This window comes from Hylaeus anthracinus, unplaced genomic scaffold (genome assembly GCF_026225885.1).
Source record: "Hylaeus anthracinus isolate JK02 unplaced genomic scaffold, UHH_iyHylAnth1.0_haploid 0, whole genome shotgun sequence".
Taxonomy (NCBI): Eukaryota; Metazoa; Arthropoda; class Insecta; order Hymenoptera; family Colletidae; genus Hylaeus; species Hylaeus anthracinus.
The window spans coordinates 23533874-23555084 of NW_026533254.1; the positions used below are offsets into that span (position 1 = coordinate 23533874).

Below are 21211 nucleotides of genomic sequence, written 5' to 3' on the forward strand. Positions count from 1 at the left end.
GGTTCGCCAGTTATTGCCACGAGGCGCCATCTGTGCCTAAACGTGAATTCGTAGCCAAGGAATCGACAGTCAGTAACGAAACATTGGTCGGCGAGGATCGTGGTAAATATTAATTTTTATCGACCAGCATTCGTGACGTCACGAAGAAGTTTCAAACCCGCCAGTTCAACGAGTTTATTCGAAGTCTACGCAACGCTAACGTGATAATCGGGTAAGTAACGTCGATATTCAATATTCGCTATCTTTTTCCATAGATTTATAACCTGACTTTACTTATTAAATCGTAACATTGTTCGAAACGGGTGGACATTCGCGTCGTTGACAGAAACGTTCGTATTCGATCGCAGGCTAACCCTGTTAGGTTAACTAACGATAGAATTCGATTCGAATAGTAGATGGCGAATGAAATGCGACGTTCATTCGATATGTCGCGTGTTGGGTGAAATAGAAATTGTTGAAGCGTGAATACGTTTTTCCAAAAAGCAGTTTAAATAGTGCCAGGAGCGTATCGATGAAAGTCGTACTGGTGTCATTGAGGGGAGAGACACAGAAAGGGACGATCTCCGATCGAATCATGACAAGGTCGCGGTTAATATTATTTTTCAACGCAGGTACACGAAACGTGAGGCTTCGATTGCAAACAGTCTCCTCGACGAAGATAGAACGCGATATTCCCGGTGGCTAACGATTTAACCTCAAACTCAACCGCGTGATTTCTGCAGGAATGTGGTAAGTCAAAATTCTATCGGCAATAGAACAATAGTTGCGTAAATACGTAATCGCGTTGTGTCGATACTGTAGTGAAGCAATAAAGTTGCGGAAGTCTTGCTAATTTTCCAATTATCTCGACACTTGATGTCGACCGAATTACAAACTGCGACACAGTTCGCGATGAGACAGATTCGTAATATTTCAAGCGTTTGAAAACTGTTGACACTGTTGAAAATTTTTTGTTATATTCACAAATATCATGTGTCCCAAGCATAGTCCATTCGTTAAATAATAATAATAATAATAATAATACTTTATTTACGGGCAATGTGCCCTTGATATCAAGTACAATGTAATAACAATGACAACAAGAAAAACATAAGAACGCAAATATCTCGTTAAAAAAAACTAACAAAATAGCCGTTATCTTTAACATAATTGTTACGTTAATTTCCTACTGTATTGAATCACTTGCACTGTAAAGACGTGCCACGCACGTCGCGATGTTTTTGTCACAGAATCGTCGGTGAATTTGTTGACAGTGCCAAAACTGTAACAGAAATGGGTTGTACAGGTGGAACAGATGGAACTAATACTACTAGCGTTTGTACAGGGTGCGGCAGAAATAACTCCCACATTTTAAAAAACGATTGAAAAAAAGTGGTACGAGATACCACCAGAAACTTTTTATTTCTTAAATCTATATATAAAAAGGTTTTTTTACTTTATGTTTTAAAAATTATCGCCTTTACGGGCGATACGCAATTCTTTCAATTTCCTCTTGGATGGCTTCCTTTAGTTCATTCAAGGACCAGGGACGATGTTTGGAAACCTCAGCCTTGAAGTATCCCCACAGAAAACAGTCACATGGACTTAAATCCGCCGAACTACTTCCGAACTCTTTCGCGTAAAGAAATCACTCGACCCGGAAACATCATCCGCAAAATTTCGCGCTCCCTGTATGGACCGTAGCTCGGCGGATTTAAGTCCGTGTGACTTTTTTCTGTGGGGATACCTCAGGCCGATGTTGAACGAACTAAACAAGGACATCCAAGAGGAAATTGAAAGAATTTCCCCCGAAATGCTAGCGAGAGTGATGGAAAACTTTCAAGAACGACTCCAAATGTGTATCGCCCGTAAAGGCCACTATTTGGACGACATAATTTTTAAAGCATAAAGTAAAAAAAACTTTTTTATAGCTACATTTAAGAAATAAAAGGAAAATAAAGATAATAGTCACCGAGTGACACGCTCTGCCAAGTTTCTTGATATAAAGTAACACGTCAGATATGACATCCAATTTGAAAACTTGCTCAAATTTGCGTCATTTTAAGTTATTTAAATTTAAAGTCCATACTTATAAGGAAAAGAAGACTGTTTACGCGGCATTAAAACAAACCTTATTATCTTTAATTTTAATTTAACATTAATTTATTATTGTTATTTCTGCCAGTGTATTCTAACTATGTTGCCCTATAAACCTAGAAATCCTATTTCATAAAAAATTCATAATAATTTAATATTTTTAATATGCATGTCGACCACATTGGATCCGCCATTTTGAATTTTGCAATTCTGATACTAGATTCGTAATTTGCGGGCCAAATAACTCTTAAATATCAAGTTTCATGAAAATCTAATAACTTTGTAATATACATATCGGCCATATTGGATCCGCCAGTTTGAATTTTGCAATTCTGATACCAGATTCGTAATTTGCGGCCCAAATAACCCTAAAATACTAAGTTTCGCGAAGATCCGAAAACTCCTTTTAATTTTGGCCAGGTTTTTGGCCATCCGGACCACTGTGCGACGTAGTAAGACCATGGTTTTCCCATCGGCGGACCTGTCACCCTTAGATTCTTTTGTACCAAATTTCGCGTGTCTGAAGTGCAATTTTCTACGAAACTACGGCTCGGTTCTTTCAATTCTACGTTTTCGATTTATCCTTTCAAGAAGAATTTCTTATTCGTGCAAGCGAAGCGGTTCGACTGTTAGAATATTTCGACGCATCTCGTGTTAGGAACGAGTTTCGAGTTGGTCGTTGTTCGCCTGTGAGCCAGCACACAAGTCGGTTGATTGACTTTTACAAAAGGGAAGAGTACCGAGCGAACTCGTCGTTAAATTGCATAATGTCGTACGGCTGCGGATCTCTTGCAAAACGGAGACGTAACGAGCGGCGTCGACAATGAAAATTGCGGGTTTCGTGGCTCGAATTAAGGCGGAGATCGCTGAGAGACTTTAATTCCGCGATCAGCCAATCTGTATTTCTTGGATCCCTCTTTCGTTGCGATCTGGGCGAATTTCTTTCGTCAGCTGCGATCGCCGAACACTCGAGATCTCGTTTACGATTAGGACACAGTATAACCTAAAATTCTCTCGATAGGTCCGTCGCCATTTCTGATAAAACGTAATATTTTTCGCGTATCAGAAAGTAAGGTAATAAATTAAGTTTCTTTAAATTTTTTTCTGAAAGTTTATTCATGCGTAATTTTAATTCTTTAACGAATTAGGATAGCTGTCGAGTTTTGTGGTTTCGTTAAACGTTGAGATGCGTCTTCACGTGTGCGCTACGGACGACAGTAGGGAATTAATTTTGTCGTGGAGTTAGCTGTTACGACACGAAACAGGCACCAATTTACATCTGGCGTTTAAATCCGTTTCTTAACCGGCTGAATGTCCATCTCGTTGATTGGTGCAACTCCTTTCGTTGCTCGTACCGGCAAACTGATTGACGATTGACGGTACCAATTTAGAGCTCCGACTCCTCTACTTGTATCGTTAGTAATAGCTTTCGTCACTCGTGCGGTTTGCTCGTGCGCTGCGAGAAGGTCAATGTTCGATGCAACTCGAATTAGACGAATTTTCGTAAAATTCACGACTCCTGACTTGTCATTTCTAACTTATAGTTCCGTAGTTTGGGACTTGGGAGACTTGGGAGGCTTGGGACATACGAGGCTTGGGATTTGGGAGATTTGGGACCAGGGAGACGTGGGACTTGGGAGACTTGAAATTTGAGAGGCGTGGGACTTGGGAGACTTGAGATCTTAGGATCTTTGGATCCCAAGATTTCAAGGTCCCAAAATCTTGGGATCTGGAATCTTGAGATCTTGGGTTTTTGATATTTTGGGATCTTGGGAACTGCGGTCTTGGGATCTTGGGACTTTCCAGTTTTCATCCTACGATTTCTGAACAGAACATGCTATGCACACCGGTCGGTGCACAACCGGGCATTAAAGTCTCCACGTTTAAACGATCCTACCGTAATCATGCGCATCGTTGCCTCACGGTGTTTATGAGAAAAAATTCGATCTCCTGTTCTCGCATGAATTCGCACGAAGGTTCTTAGTCGATGAAAAGACGGCTTTCAATAGGTTGACGAGGCAACAGGAAGCGCGTTTAATACACCCGCAGTATGCTGAATATTCGCGTCACGAAATTCTTTTGTTCCAAACTGATCGCGGTCTCGTATCAATTTAAACACATGACTCGCATCTTCGCAAGATTCGTCGTAATTGACGTGGACTATGCACGTCGGTGATTTACATTTTTCGCCAACGGTTATTAAAACTTCCTACCTCGTAATCTGCATAATAGTCTTGGTTACAATCATTGCAATTTTCGTCTGATTATACATATTGTTGTATTGCGTATCTCATCCCGTTAGATAATAATTTCATAGAGTCATGTCGCCACTGTGGTTTCGAGGTTCCAGAGCTTTAACCTTTTTCCTTTAACCTTTATAGCCTAAGAGTGGCTATATATCAAAGATTGAGACTTGGGACTTAGGAGATTTGCACTCGAGACTTACGAGACTTGGAACTTGGGAGACTTGAAACATATATGTCCCACTAGGGTCGGAAGGGCTAGGTCTGTAGACTGTAAGATTTAAAACAGGGATTTTTGATAATATTTTACAAGTGTCCTTGAATATATAAGAAGCGAGATAAGAAAGCGTAAGTGGTTAATAAACGCAAATGGTCGTCGTCGTTTATCGCGAGATCGTCGAAAGGAAATGGCGTCTGTTCGTGTCCTGCATTATTACCTCGCGGCCGTTGGCAGCGATTTTGCTGCCGTTATCTCGAATCCTTGTAAATTATTCCGCGTGTGTACGCGAAGACGGATGTCCTCTAACTTATGGATATTGACGAGGGGACCCTCGAAGAGCGCCGGTGCGAGCATCCTCGACGTCTGACGCATAAACGGCCGACGGAGAGTCATCCACGCGTTGCAGCAGCACCCGTTAAATTATACTCTGAATTATGGGCCGGGGCATCGTCCGAATATCAATCGACCGCCTCGCGCCTGGCCTTCTTGCTCGTGTTCGTAAGCACCGGAGGAGCGGCCCTGCGAAACGGCTGCCACGCGTGCCTAAGCGTTCGCTGCAGAAAAAACCTTCGCACAATTCCGAGCTACTCGAATTAAACGGTCAGCAATTAGGCATTCAGATGCCTCTGGGAATGTGTGCTCTCAAGGAACGTAACTCCTCTCGAGAGAAACTGGAGAAAGAGAAGCGCCAGGACCGATGGTAGAAAGTGGTGTTGTGTGTCCTAGTGAAGTGATCTGTGAATTCGACCGACTTTTCTTTATGCACCAGGCATTGGAAGAGTGAATACTTTGATACAGTGGAATCTTAATTGTTGAGAACGTTCTTTGTTGTATGTGGAAGTGGAATGTGGTAAGTATGGTAAGTGGAAGTGACGATGGCGGCGAGTGAAGTTGAAGGATATAGCGAGTGGTAGCAGTGACTACGAATGCAAACGTGTAGCGTAAAGTTGATTTATCTTCGAAAGGAAGTGCCTCGCCTAGCAACAAGCAAAGTTGGAGGAGGTAGCGACGCACGGCGAGCACGCAAACTAGTGGCGCCACAGGAGCCGCCACTAGTTCGATTTAAGAAAGCAATTATATTTTCCAAGCTGCATGCTTGCACTTTAAAAAAAAAAGCGAGGAAAGTGGAAGTTTTGTCCTCTATCACTTTGTTCACTTCTGTATCCTTCCACCCATAGAGTGTGCATGTATCCTGTCAAAGGGGGAACACTGGAATCCGCGGTCTCCCCACAGCGCGCAACGAAAGTACGGAAGTCGGGAATCCCAGCGATTTTTTCGTGAATATCGCGCGGTTAGCAGGGAAACGATCAGACGATCGGTCGAAGATGCCTCGTAATCTCGTGAAAGCCAGAAACCTAGCCGACTCGAGGCAGCAAATGTCATTAGGCTTCGATTCCTGTCACGATTTGTCCTCGATCGGTATGCGAGTGCCAAAGATCTCCGGTGGCGCGAGTCGACATTGAAACGAGTCACACGTCGAAAACGATTCTCTGAAGCATTCCCTCGTTCCCTTTTCAAATCACTGCGATTTTATTCGCGTCGATTGCGACTTTCGGCACGCAGACGTAGCTCGTTGCGTAATCACTCGGTAAGAGGATACAAATTTCCAAAAGGAACGCGTATTCGAGATGTACCGTTTCCTCCCAAAACGCGTCCAAAGTTTGGGCCAATCAGGGACCGCGCAGGTGCTCCTGGGAGCAACGTTCTTCTCCCATCTTGTCCCCCACATACCATACCGGAGGCGGGAAGCTATCGAGCAAGTGCCTCACGCCAGGACTTGTGATTTGTGATTTGTGATTTGTGATTTGTGATTTGTGATTTGTGATTTGTGACTTGTGACTTGTGACTTGCGACTTGTGACTTGTGACTTGTGACTTGTGCCCTAAGTCCTGAAGTTACTGAGGGGTTGAGGCTTGGGACTTCGGAGACTTGAGATCCTTGGATCTTGGGATCTCGGGATCTTGAGATAATTGGGACTTGGGAGACTTGTGCCTTGTGGCCTGTGACTTGTATCCTAAAGGAAGTGTTCTGTGTCCCGTGACTCGTGTCCTATGTCCTAAAGTTAGGACTTGGACCTGCCTGCGCAGGTTCTCCTGGGAGCAACGTTCTTCTCCCATCTTGTCCCCCACATACCATACCGGAGGCGGGAAGCTATCGCTCAAGTACCTTACGCGAGGACTAGTGATTTATGATTTGTGACTTGTGACTTGTGGTCTATGTCCCGAAGTTTGGACTGGGAGGTTAAGGCTTGAGACTTTGGAGACCTGAGATCTTGGGTTCATGTGATCTCGGGATCTTCAGAAACTTGGAACTTGGAAGACTTGTGACTCGTGGCATGTGACTTGTACCCTAAAGGAAGTGTTCTGTGTCCCGTGACTCCTATGTCCTAAATTCAGGATTTGGACTTGTGGTCTTTTACATGTATTTTGTGACATGTGCCCTATATCATGTGTCCTGTGACTTGTGACTTGTGATTGATCTGGGTACCTTCTGCATCACGATAGAAGAGCAAAGGATGTCGTTAAATGTGTACTGGGTAAGCGTCGTATTATAGGGAAGTATGAACAAAAGTATGTTGTAATTGTTGAGTTAAGGAAGTTTCCTGCCGACGAGAACACTCACAACCTTGATAGGGCATTGGCCCCCAGCATCCCGCGGAGACAGATGTGAAGGTTGTACGCGTGCTTGCTGTATCTCTAGGAGTCACGAGAGTTCCCGCTTATGTGAACTAGAAAGTGTAAAAATATCATTTACAATGCGATACGTGCTTTAAGATAAATGTTCCTCGCGAGTTAGCTCGTGGTCTTACGCCAGAAAATGCCTAGTTGCACGGTTATCGTTTTTATGGCTGTACAGTACCAACGATGACGAATTTGACAGTCGATATTTTTTACCAGAGGCTTAATTATACCCTGTAAATAGCAAAGGAAGTTTTATTTTCCATGGAAGGAAAATAAATCAGTGTCTGAGACGAAATAGTAAAATCACAAACGTTTAATCAATTTCAAATTATTAAACGATAAAGTTTTATAGGCGATTATAATCGTTTCGGATAGCCTTTAAGGAGTCCTAATAGCCATGCTAGTATGTTATCTATAACATCAAGTTCTTTTACCGTCTGTATTCGAACGATTCCGCTGGATCGCTATATTTAGAAACGTTTAAACGCAGGGATAGCGGTTCGGTGATACTCTCTCGGACGTGATATGTATTTCATGGGTGGTTCCTGCCTATCAGCCAGGCTGCATGAGAATTTATCGCGACCTCGGTAACATTGTTACCAATAATACAATTTTAACTTGTCCTACGATACACAATCCGAGTTTGTGCTTTTTATAGCCGAGTGGAGATATCGATTCCGAATATGTATACCGCGTTTCTTAGTCTATAGAATTTTAAAGTAAGGAGAGCTCCTAACGGACTCTACTTCAACCATCCACTGCCTTAACAAAATCAATCGCTTACAGTTGTGAACATTCTTACAGTTTGGCCAAACATAAGTAAATGCACATATTAAGTTTCTAAATGATATATCGAATAGTTTTTTTAAAAGAAAATCTCAAATGCCATCCAGTTTTTGTGGCTCCCAACTCGGAAGATACTCGACACGTTTTACTGAACATTCTCATACCTTACTGGAGTTATCAGAGACAGAAACAAAAAACGGTTCGTTAGTCCGGTTTAGCTCGGATGTTATCTGACCGCTCTGCTATCTTGTCGGGCGCGTGCACGGTATAAATACGCGACGGGCAAAAGTCGTAGGAGCGAGAAGAAAGTCTAAAAATATTGTGAACGGAGATGGCGGGCGCAGAGATGGACAGTCAGGAAGTAGTCGGGGCCACGGATATGCATGCACGGTTGCTTTCTCCGTAAGACCTTTTCTCTAAGCGTGAAAGCGACGACTGCCCTTAGAATTCCACCTTCATACTTTCGGTTTCGTTGTACGATCGACCGGAGAGAATGGCTTTGGCGAAGACAAATGACTGAAATTACCAGGGATTGTGCGTTACTGGAATGGGAGAATGGAGCTCCAGGTGTGGCGACAATTTTCACGAGCGTTTCTCTGTACGATAGAGAAACAGCATAGCAAATATCAAAGATAAAGTCTATTAAATACGAAACATCGGTATTCTTTATAAAGGACAGAAAAAACAATTTTATTTTTTGCAAGGTTTCGTCAAAATCGGCTCACGACAGTTGTCTATACTCTCTTGTCAGGCGAGCATCGTTTCTCCAATTCGAGAAACTCGTTCTCTGCCACCTGTGATACATAATACGCTCCACAGATGGCTATCCTTCCAGATTGGTATCTCAGGGCGGCAATTACCCGAACCTTAGGGCATAATCTTTAACGATCATCCGACCAGGTGTCCATCTGTCCCCGAATCGCCGTAAATGTTAACAAGATTGCTCGATACGTTGCGAAAATCGATGATAAATGTTCCCCCGATCTTTTTACGGCGTTGGCGCGCGAAACGGCGTCGAAACTGATTACGTAACGCGCGAATCACCCGAGATCTTCCAGCAATGCCATGAGAAATCTGCGTGTACCGCTGGCTTAGGCACGTTCGCGAGCGTGATTAGACTGCCGAAGACTGCATCGCGTCCTAGACATCGTTTATGACTGTTTCCGGTGTTCGGGGTTACGTCGCGACAACTTGACCGCTTTCCTCCAGTGTATGGGGATGCCTTGGGAGATAAAATTTAGTTCGGAGGTTTCTCTTGTCAAAAACGTAAAGAATATACATTTCTGGGATGGCGTGCACCCTAGGAGGTTCGTCGCATAGTCTTAAAAGATCCCTCAGGGGCTGTGGCTATGCTTTATCGTAGCTACAGTACGGGCTTAGCGATCCCGAGTCTTCTTTGGGATAAGTGGACGTGACCGAGGATAGCATGTGTTCAATTAAAAATTCATAAGGATTCAGGTGGCACGTCTATGACCAACATGGCCAACACTTATAAGAACTGTTAGATTCCTATATGCTACCGCCTAGCCTGACCTCATGAATCTTTAGAATAAGTGAAGGCAATCAAGGATGCACTCAAGCATGATTTCATAAGAATTCAGGTCGTATGCCTGTAACCAGCATGAACAACGCCTATAATATGGTCTTCAGAAGCTATGCTAGACCTCTATAAGCAACTACTACCTGATTTGAAGAATCTTTCGGATGTGGATTCAGGTGGCATGCCTATAACCAACATAAGTAACACCTATAATATGGTCTTCAGGAGCAGCGTTAAATCCCTATAGATCGCTATCTAATCTGGCCTCATCTCAACCTGTACGAGTCGTTAGAACAATTGGTCACAGCTAAGAGTGGCACGAACTCGATTACCAGTTCGTAAGGAACCAGGCGAGACGTTTGCCCGCTACTTAATAAATCCTCTAAACGGATCGCCTACTTCCAATTTCTAACGATTTCTTCTTTTACGTGCGTCGCTAATCGCGAGAAGCCTGGCATTACGAAACCGTTTGGTGGCTACTCGCTCAATGGGATGCTAAAACCGGCTGGCTTTGCGTGATCGAAAAATTCCAGCGAGCATCTAACGGTCCCGAGTCCTTTCTCGTTAACGAGTATCACCTTCACGGTCCACGCTGTATGATCGAGGCGACTCGAATGCTAGATAACAGACTCGCGGTATTTAACGTTTGTCCTGTGACGGTGATGAACCACGATGGCTAATAACGGAATGATAAGCATTAAATGCTCGACGGATACGGGACTGTCGTTTCGAGACCGTGGCAAAAACGACCACGGATGTTCTACTTGTTTCTGGTAATAATCTCGACCGGCATAATTCCGTTATGCAACTTTGCGTTCCGCGGATGGGGCGCCTGACGTGCGTTATTAAATCGTCCTGGCGTCGATGACGTTTTGATTTTAATGGAATATTACCGTACGGTCCACCATCGAAGATAGCTGGAAAACGCCGGAAACGTTCGAACAACGAGCCCCAGGGAGATTATCTGGTAGAGCGAATGCCTCTCGACTCAGCCCGTGGGTTCACCATCGGGGCTTCTATGGCGCGGTAAGCCTGCGCGCAAACAGGTAGAACACTAACGACTATAGGAAAAAGTGGATAGGAAACTAATCGAGATCATTCCATGAATGTCTTACGCTCAGTATAACATCGTTAACGCATTACGATGACGATTTGGATGGCGATCGTGACGATTACGAAAAGATATGTACAAGATTCCTTTAATCCCTGTTAAAGTTATTCGAAACAGAGTGCTGAAAATTCTTGGCACTCTTACACAGCACCGAACGATTCTCAATGTCATCGACGCTCGATGCTACCGTGATAATTCACGCGTGCTCGAGTATTCCACGAGCACGTCGTCGACCGCAACGCGGGATTCGCCTTGCGTGCGCGAACAGTTTAAAAGAATTGCCCCCGGGAGCGTATGCACACGAAGATTGCTGTAAAACATAGTAGCAAGGTTACGCAACATAATGCGATAATTGCAGCCAATAAGGCGCACAATAGCACGCAGTTCCGTTATATAATTCGACGTCCTCATACGAGTCTCGTAACGACAGAAATCGCGACGCTCAACCGCCCCCTCTCTATATCATTTCACGGAAATTGCAGGAACTACAGGATCACTGATTCGTTTTAAGTTTCGAGATGTTAAAACGAACGGACGATACGGAGATTTTGAATAATAAGGAGACTTGAACCGGGGGGAAGACCATGGAGCACGGTATAGACCACTTCGTTACGGTTATTTCCGACGGAAATCGTTTCCTGACCGCATCAGAAATCGTCCATCAAACGAATATCGTTTTTGCGCGACAGATTACGCCCCACTCCGTAGATAAATTCATTTACTTTCACTGTCCAAGCTTATGGAAATGTTTCCGTTTCGAAGAGAAATGCTCTCGATGTCCGTGGACACGTACTATGTCGTTGAACGTTCGTGGGTTAACTGTAGTCCGCCATTTTGAATGTTTCTATTTGGACAACGGATATTTATGACCCCAAGCATAATCGTTGTTGATGTAATTAACGTCCAGCATGTTGCATCAGCTCTCTTGGATATTGAAAAATGAGTCACGAGATAGCGCGATCATTATCAAATCAAGTGCCGAACAAGATAAGTCCACTCCGAAGAGGTTAAGTTTCGTCCACTGGAGTTTCGTTGCCCAGGGGACAAACGGCAGCCGCCAGGAGCGAGTAAGAGACACTCGTGGAACGAATAAGAGAAACACGAAAGCGTGGACTGCACGATTCGACGAAAATACAGTCTTATGCGGTAGCTGGGAGCCAACGACACAGGTCTAACGTCAACAGCGCACATGGTGCACGCACGGGCTGCATTAATCACCCAGTATTTATCTCGCGTTCCGTTTGCGCGAGCTGTCTCGTGCCAACGGTTCGCGCGAGATTATCGCAGTTATATTGTCGGTAGCATGGTACGTGCCATGGAGAGGTAGCGTGCTTCGCGATCCGCTGTCTGATAAAATTGGCGGGAATCTGTAACTCACGAGCAACATTATCCAAGTGACCGGAATCGATTCTGTTCTCCTTGTCGAGAGGTCAAATCTAAGAGGAATGTATTGTAGAACCTCGTTTATACGGACAAAATCATGCTCAGCCTTGCGTAGCCCGGGACCCTCTAGCTCCACATAGCTGAGCCCAGTGCCTTCTACGTACCTGAGTTAAGTACTCTCCAGACCCCTATAGTTGAGACCAGTACCTTTTAGTCCCCTGTGTCTGAGCCTGGGACGTTCTAGCACCCCATATCTGAGCACGGAACCCTCTAGCTCCCCATAGTTGAGTCTAGTGCCCTCTACGTACCTGAGTTAAGTGCCCTGTAGCCCTCTATAGCTGAGTCCGATGCCCTCTAGCATCTAAGCCCGGGACGCTCTAGTTCCACATATCTGAGCTCGGGGCCATCTCGCTCCCCATAGCGGAGCCTAGTGTCCTCTACGCATCTAAATTAAATACTCCGTCGACCCCTATAGATGACCCCAGTACCCTGTAGCCTCTATATATGAGCCCAGAGTGTCCTCTACCCACCCGTAGCAACAAGTAACAAGACCAACCTAAACAAAGGAAGCAAGCTAATCAAATGAAAGTCGCAACCAGCTGAAGTTTCATTTATCCCCGGATCGCTCCGGAGCGTGTCGTGGTCATCCACCTCCGAATCGGTACGATCGTGATCGCGCAGGCGGTTTCCAACCGGCCTGTCACGAAAAACTGCGAGTCGTTCACTTTCCTTCGCACTTGCTGACCGCGGCCACGATACCGTAAAGCTGTCGGCTAGCCGTGAAGTCGAGTTATCAGTCCAGAAATATCACTGGCCACGGACATCGATCCTCCCGGACGATCCCGCTCCGTGGCGTTTACGTAATAATCTAACGGACCATGTGGTACGCGTGTTCCACGGCGGCTGCAACGGTCGACCATCAAAATGGAAATGTACCTTTGCCCAACCGACCGCGCGCCGCGGAATAAGACATTGACTTTCGAGTTTCACCGGTCGAATCGTGATTTATTGGCGCGCATCGATCGTCGAAGACTGGCGGATCGACGTCACCGTTGCGAAAAGCGGCTGATCGTGATGATCGCGATAGATAGCCAGATTAGAGGGGCCTGTGAGCCAGGGACAGCGCTCAAGAACACCGAAGCCTCTTTATTTTGACGCTTGTAAGGTAGTATTAAACTTTACAGATGGATTAGGAGACACTGGGGACTCTGGACCGGACTTAGGAAATTGTTTTAAAACTATTCTGAGAAAGAGAAAGAGAAACACCAACCTCAGAGGCTGTAGCTACTTGACAGCTACAGTACGGGTTTAGCAACCCCGAGGTACTCGAGCTAAAGAGGGCCCAGTTGGCTTCAGCAGACAACTGGGATCCCTAACGACAGAATTATGAAGAAAAGTATCTAAGCAAGTCTACTGCAAAGTAATTGTAAAGGAAGAATTAAATGACTTCATCTCAGCAAAATTAAATAACAAGGATTTCGGGGCAACTGGATTCTCAGCACCGTCGTTGGGAAAGTACGTAACGACGATCCTGGTGAAAGAGAAAGGCTCTGGGAAAGGATGTATAGCAGAACGAGCCAGTCGTCTCGTCGCGGTGCATCAGCATAGTGACCTTTCGTGGTTGCGAAACGCTTAATACTCGAGGTTAGGACTAGACCAGCATCGATACCGTTCCGCTGTATCGGCCTTTGCCTCGCGATCCGGAGGCACTTCTTGGCAGCAATTTACTCGTAATTACTTAAATTCGTTGGCTGAGTCGTGTTACGCTTCGTTTGGCGCGAGAACCATCGCGAGGATGCCTTGGAATTCGGATTTTAATCGTGCTCCTTAACGATGACTCAATGCAAACGCTGGACGTCACTGAGCGTGACTAGCATGCTCCTTGTTTGGCCTGGGAGCAAAAATGTTTTCTACGTGTAGCATTGGCTACGGTAATCCTTGGCGATTTATGTAATCGCGTAAACAAATAAGATAATGCAAGGATTGTAGGATCGTAAAAATTAAGCGATAAAATTGAGTACACGATAAACTCCGATAAACCGTTACTAAGAAATGGCGAAAATGGCACTTAAATACGTGAATGAATAGATTCAAGATGAATGCAACATTTGCAAGCCATGGACGCAGCTTCGTCGTTCCATAAAATTACCAACCAACTTGCCCAACGGTGGAATCCTCGCTCTATGTTATCCTAACGAGCGGAATTTTCTGTTCACCAGGAACGGTTACGGTCGGTTACCTGGCCGTCGTTGGACATTCGAAACAATCGAGGCGAATTTGTCATGGTCGAGTTACAGCTGCGTATCGATTTCCCCGGCGGTTCGAAGCGTCACCTTCTTCTTTGATTGGCGCACGTGGCGTCTCGTAGAGACGCTCGTTGTTTCCTGACGCTTATCAACAGCGCATAATGATAACGAGTGATTGGGCTTGATTGGGATTAGTATACTCAACTGCATCCAAGATTTTTCAGAAAAACAATAGGCTCCGCATATCTGAAAATCCCATTGAAGAAAATCAACTGACACTCGATCAGTGGTCAAGCCAGGTCAAAATGTTGCAAGGGTCATCGAAGAAACACCTGTTCTTCCGGCATGACTCGCCGCAGTCGAGAGACTTATGAAACAAAGTGGTTTTTAATAAAAACTTCGCTAAATGGTCTATATTAGTCACAGTATCGCAAAGTTGCGAGGCGAATAACCCGCTCGTTACGAAGGACAGAAGGTACACAGGCGAGAGTGAGCAAGCAAATGTGCTTCTAGCTGAAGGTGACGCGAGCACTAAGCGAGCCAAGGTCGTTCTACGTCCGAGAACCGCTTTTCGGAACAGAGGTGGTGGAACGATCACGTGGAAAGTTGATCGGTATCGCTCGCCCCGCGGAGGGAATTGCTCGCCGAAAGCAATTACTGTTTGATGACGGCGTTTACCGCACGATTTTGTTTCGCCAGGCCTGGAAACGTTCCCGTTCTCGTCTCAGCCTCGATTCGCTCGGTATACTCCTCCGAGAGCGTTTAATCGATCCAAATGGTGCTGTATCTTTCAGTAAATGGTCTGTAAACATCTTGAGTCCGTTTCGAGTGAATCCCCGGTCGTTTACAGAAGACGTGAAATTGATTGCGTTATAATCACTTTGGTAGAAAATCGCTGGCCGAACCAAGTGTCCAGCGCGCGTAGATTAGAGCCGCTAATGGGGTTTAAATCGTCCGCTAATAACTACGCTTGCTTCAAAGTCGGGAAATTAGGACACGCGCTGATATTTTTCTCTCGGCACGTAAAAGCCATCGCGAATTTGAGTCTAGTGGCGCCACTGGTTCGCGTGCTCGCCGTTCGCCCAAGTCGTCGAGACTCCCAGGTCTGATTTAAATCGCCGCCCACTCCCGAGTTGAATCCGTAAGACTAAACGCTCGCATACTGGAACGTCTAGCGTGGCGAAGACAGACGTTACCGTGAAATTTGCATATTATCTCGAAGCCGAGGGTCTGTGTAAATAATAAGTAAGTCACGATCGAGCCGCGAACCCAACGCAAAACGGAATTACGAAGTTGCTCGACGTGGCCGGCAAGTGATTCACTGCGCTCGGTAGCCGGATCGGCCGGTAGAGTTATTACTATGGCGAATTGATAGCGAACAGAGAGTGTTTAAGACCTCTGATTAGAGGCCTTGAGAAGATTTAACTGGGTATCCCGGTAAATGGAGGCTTATCTTGGCTAGGGAGCAACAAAACCGGAAATTATGAGACGGCGGAACGAGGCGAGAGTGGCTCGTTGAGGGTATTTCAAAATCGAGTTAATGAAATCAAGGTTATACGCTTAATCGAACGAGACTGGGTTCGGCGTTCGCCAGAAAGATGAAACAGGCCCCGTGGAAGATAACGGCGAGCATCGATCGATGAACAAGGAATGTTCCGTTAGGGGATCACCTGGTAGTTGAGATAGCCTTGTAGCACTACCATCGCCGCGGTACCACCGCTACCAGGACCACGAAGACGTATGGTCTCTTAACGATCTTAAACAGCTCCGCCGAGTGACTCATATGTATTCCTTAGGGTCGTTGCGCAAGTCTTCTCTCCTGCTGTTCGGCCACGTAGCTCCTCGGCCACCTCCCCCTGCTCCCTCTCTCCTCGCCTGAGATCTAAGATCCGTGAACCGTGATGGAAGATGCGTTTCAGCTACGCCAACGCCTGTGCACGCGGTCGATTAGAAATTGGTTCACTTTCGTTTCTAACAGAGCCTCTCGGCTCGTCCCATTCGATTCAGAGCGTGCAACGATGGCGGAGACTTTCCCAACACTGGCGACGGGATCGCCGTTTTCGGTAAACGTCAGTAACGTCGTCCTCCAACCGGTTGGATTGCATACCATCAGCCAGTTTCTGTTATGTTAATCCCTGATGCTGTCACTCGTCGATTCAGTTGACGCTGCCCAACATTCGACGAAACTGGCGGAATCTCGCCAGGGTTGCCAGCTAAGGCTCATTGCGTTGAGTCTAGCGTGACGTCATCAATCGCTGTATCCTTCTTTCTTATGTATTGTAACGCGGAGATTTTTCTGTCGTTGCTGAAGACTACTCTCCTGTGTTGGTCCTTAATCGGAGGGTGCTCCCTAATTTTTTTTCGAAGTTCATTCCATCTCATACCCCATAAAAAATGATTACATGTCTCTCCGCTACACCGTCAGACTATAGGTACATTGAAAACAGTTTTGGTAAAGTTTTCAAAGAGATATACCACTGCAGCAAATACATTGGGAAACACGTCAAACACTCGACGGTCCACTTGAACTTTGTCACTTTGTACGCAGACTGTTCTAGAAGCCATGGGTGGAAATTTTATCGATATCGTGCGTTCCATCTTCGGTTCGCAATCTATTCAAATATCTGCAACGATAGACGGATGAGTATCTCGAGACATTTTGCAAATATTCCCATGAGTAATGTTTGCATACTGTACAAACACTTGAACGCTTGGGCAGAGTTAATACAGGTTGGGTTACACAATTGGGACCGTCTGCATCTCACGTCTCGTTAAAAAGGAAGAAATGGCTGAAGAATAAGTTGAATAGCGTGACATCGTCCGCCTTCCTATAACCGCTTCCTTTACGAGTGGAACGTTGCACTTGCGATGTGTTTTAAATGCGATACTTCTCTCGTGGAGTACTAATAACCCTAAGAATTTTTATCGTCGTACAGTTTCCTTTAGTGACCGTCACCTTGGTTTCCCACCGATGAAAGGCCGGTTTCCGCGTCTTTTGTCGCGGAACGTTCGAAGAAAGCCATCGATGGAAAGTTCGTAAAAATTTACGGTTCAGAAGGCAAACTGTGCGCACGGTTTTCATTAACCCACTTGATTCCGGCAGACCTCAATTGAGATCCGAGTGCGCCGATCCGGTAGACCTCGATCAAGCCTTTTACCTTTCCATCGCGCACGTTGATGAGCAAAAGCGTAATATCGCCGTACCGCTCTGTCTAATTTCATCGCGCTATTTTCACGCGGCTCTGAATGAGCGCGCGCGATTCACAATTAGAGGCGTTACTTAATGAGAAACAGGGGGCAATCAACGTCGGGTGAACGAATTTTAGCTACTCTACCTTATTATTTACTTTTACGAGAATTTCACTCTACGAATAATCCAACGAATGGAAAAGATTTATCTCTTCTTTCAGTCGCGGTGGAACCAACTTTAATTGGCCGCGCAATACGTGTATTAAATATGCTCTATATGTAGGTTAAATCAGACATAATTCCCAATGGTTCGCGATAGTAGTCGCTAATAATCATAAGGTACTCGATTTTGTGGGGAGTGTACAGATTGGAGCACGAAAGTCTGTTCCTCGAAGGGCGGGCCAGAGTGAAGACACGCCCCTTCGACCCCGCCTTATCACGTCCAGTGACTCTTCTCGTGTTCCTTTGTATTCACATTTTAGAGATTACTTAACTGTATTTATTCGACACATTACATCTGAGAAATTGACTTTTTCCAGTAATCTTGTGCTCGACGCCATCCAGTGATTTCAAGTTTAATTCGCATGTGGCGCGATAAAAGATAGAGACACGATTTCCTCGCGATGTTCGCAATCGTCGAGCATTTCCAAATCCTTTTCAGCTGCAAGAAGATTTCGTGATAAAACTCGTTTCCAACATCGCGAGTAGCTTTGAATCGAAAGTAAGACGTTTATAGTATTTGAACATTCAAGAATTCTGAAAAAAAAAAAAACATTTGCAGTTGAGAATAATAAATTGCTCAACGTTTCCGAGCGGTACAAAGACGAAAGATAATTGAACAACGATAAATTGTTGTTGGCTGCCCGTCGAAGCCGGTGCAGCGCTAATGACCAGACTTTTCCTCCGTCGATTAGCCGAAGATACGATGTGTTAATTCAAACCTCTCGATTTTCACCTCGTGCCAACACTTTCGCTTATTACGTTGTCCGCTCTCGTTTTTCTTTTACGTCGCGTTATTTAGTATTTCAGAATCGCGTGATTTGAATTAATTCAACTTCCGCGATTGCCTCTCTACATAATCGCATCTGAGCGTTGATTATCCGTACCTGGAAACGGCGCATCCCGATATACAAAAAGGATTGATTACCTGATTGGTTTTGTAACACGTATTTCTCGTTGGTGAAAGAATTTAAATGAAAGATCGACTCCGAACATTGACGTGATATCGTTGAATCGTTCGATTTGGTGTCAATGTGTACATTGATAAATAACAATTACCCTGGAGAAGCTAGTTATCGATCGATTAGGCTTGGAAGGGTAGTTGTGTGTAATTTTCTCAAGCTTAGTGAAGACCTGTTCCACCTTTTCATTTGGCCACGCCTTTTATATTGTGTAGCCACACCCATAATACCACTTGTCCACGCCCTTTACATTGTTCAGCCACGCCCACTGTATTGTTTAGTTACTTTTACTACATTCTTTGATCCTGTAATAGGCGATAGTAGTCAGTATTGTTTATATCCAACATTGATATCGTTTCACCACTCCCATCATACAATTTGACCACGCCCACTATGTCGTTTAGCTCCTCCTACCATATCCTTCGATCCAGTAATAGGCAACAACAATTACTATCTATCACGTCCAAGAATTGACTGAGTAATATCGAATCCAGCTCTACTAGTCTTAGCAAACGACCGTAGCACTCAATTGAATCTACCGATCGCCACGCAAGGAGTACCGCGTGACCATTTCCGAGTCATGCTAATGACGATGAAACGACAGAAGTCGATCGAGATGAGCGTGCATATACCTCATTGCGAACATGACTGGTCCGGAACTCGATGCACTTCATCCGCTCTTTCGCTCCTGGGAACTGGGACAGAATAGCGATTCCAAGATGCATATCTGACGGGTCCATTATAAACAAATGGCAAACAATTTCATCGACGGAAGAAAGCCAGGGACGCCACGAAAACGATGATAATCGTGCATGGATCTCCGGGGAAGATTTATAATGGTCCCTCATGGAACGGTCCCGGTGGAAACGTGAGAAGACACTTCGCTACGGCGTTTCGTGACAAAACAGCCGTCTCAATATGTCGGGGGAGTCCCCGTACCCTATGAAGATGCGTTCCACGATTGGCAGACCTCTCCAAACGTTAGACAACAACACTTTGCTTCGATTGGTGCAGCCTCGTCCTTCTTTTTGAATGAACGACGGACCGAAGTGAAATCCTTAGCTGGTATCTCTATTCGCATACCCTTCGAAAAAAAGCAGAATGATTTATACATGGCGGGTAAAACGCGCAAAGACGATAATTCCGAAGGACTTTATTCCTGCCACGAGGGAATCCCGTTACGCGGGTCGTCCAGGAAGCGCCATTTATCAATCGTGCGGGAAGAGAAATCGTTGCCAGCCAAATAATATATTCGTCTGAGTATGCATTATCGTTTGCCCCCGTAGGTAGCCTTATGGAAGATCGCTTAACGGGAATAATGGGGCGCGACAAAGCGACAGGGGGATCCCAGCGGCGGGTATCGATGACATAATCCCGAAACGAAAGTTACAGCGTACGCCTACGCGAAAACACTTTGTAATTTCCGGTTCTGTCGATCGCTGCGCGCGCAACCGTCGATTCGTTGCCAACGTTCCCCTATGTCCGCCGATGGTGAAACGACGACACTGGGAATTGCACGTAAACGCCGCGAACGCGCGCACCGCTGGATTGGATATCGAGGAAACCTGTCGAAACAATTACAGATCGTAATGGCGCTCGTGACAGCCGTGTCCTGATTTCGCCTGCCTGTCTCCATCCTCCGTCACCCACGCGGATCTCACTTTCGTTCGGGTGGGTGTTGCAACAGCGCGGACCATGCCTCGAGATTTACGCTCGCGACAACGTCACTGATACGGTGGCAGTGCGTTCGAAGGGTATTGGGCTTGACCCTTGACGTTTGGATCTTGTGCAGACGTTGGTCAAGGTTTGGGCTTTGCGAATGTTTGGGAGGTGCGAAGCTAGTATCTGGGACTTGTAGACCATGTAGTGCAGGTGAACGTGACGAATTATATTTAGCCCTTGGATAATGTGATACAACATGACACAGCGTAGGACAACATACTGTAGACTCATAACACAACAGAGGATAATGTAATACAACACAACACAACGTAATGCAACATAACACAATATAATACAACATGTCACAGCATAGCACAATGTAATACTACAGTACACATCATAACACAGCAGAGCATAGTACAACAGAACGAAGACCCATCGATAATGTGACACTTGAAGTTACAAGCACTTAAATGACCTAACCCTTGAGATTGAGTCTATGTCCTTACCCTAGCAGACCCATACGAGACGGCATTTTTATTCTAGGCGTTCACCTTACAAACTTGAAAAATCTAACCAAGATACCTTGAGCGCAAATATTTCACCTTTAGAGTGGCCAATCGATATTTTTCCTGGAATATCTACAGATAAGTTCGACACGTGCGTCGAGCAAGCACATTTTTCATTCTGTTCGCACGCGAAACATTTTGGACTCGCTGTCCGAGTAGTGGACAATGCTGGGCTTTACATAAGCTCATGCTATCAAGAATGGACATTATTCCAGCGTATTATAAGTCGTACATTGCTCGCAATCTAACGATCTGCTTCGAAACAGGATGTTGAATTAAATTTCGCTACGAGAACGCGAAACATCTGGCTGAAACCTCGCATTA

General features: G+C 45.3%; 1 protein-coding gene across 1 annotated transcript in view; it reads left to right on the forward strand.

Moving 5' to 3' along the window:
- Positions 1 to 86: 86 nt before the first annotated feature.
- Positions 87 to 21211, forward strand: part of LOC128891834 (uncharacterized) — a 42961-nt gene continuing 21836 nt past the window's right edge. Inside the window, exons 1-2 of the mRNA XM_054151696.1 lie at positions 87 to 211; positions 612 to 729. The gene's annotated coding sequence lies outside the window, so the exon portion shown is untranslated. The remainder of the gene's footprint in view (positions 212 to 611; positions 730 to 21211) is intronic.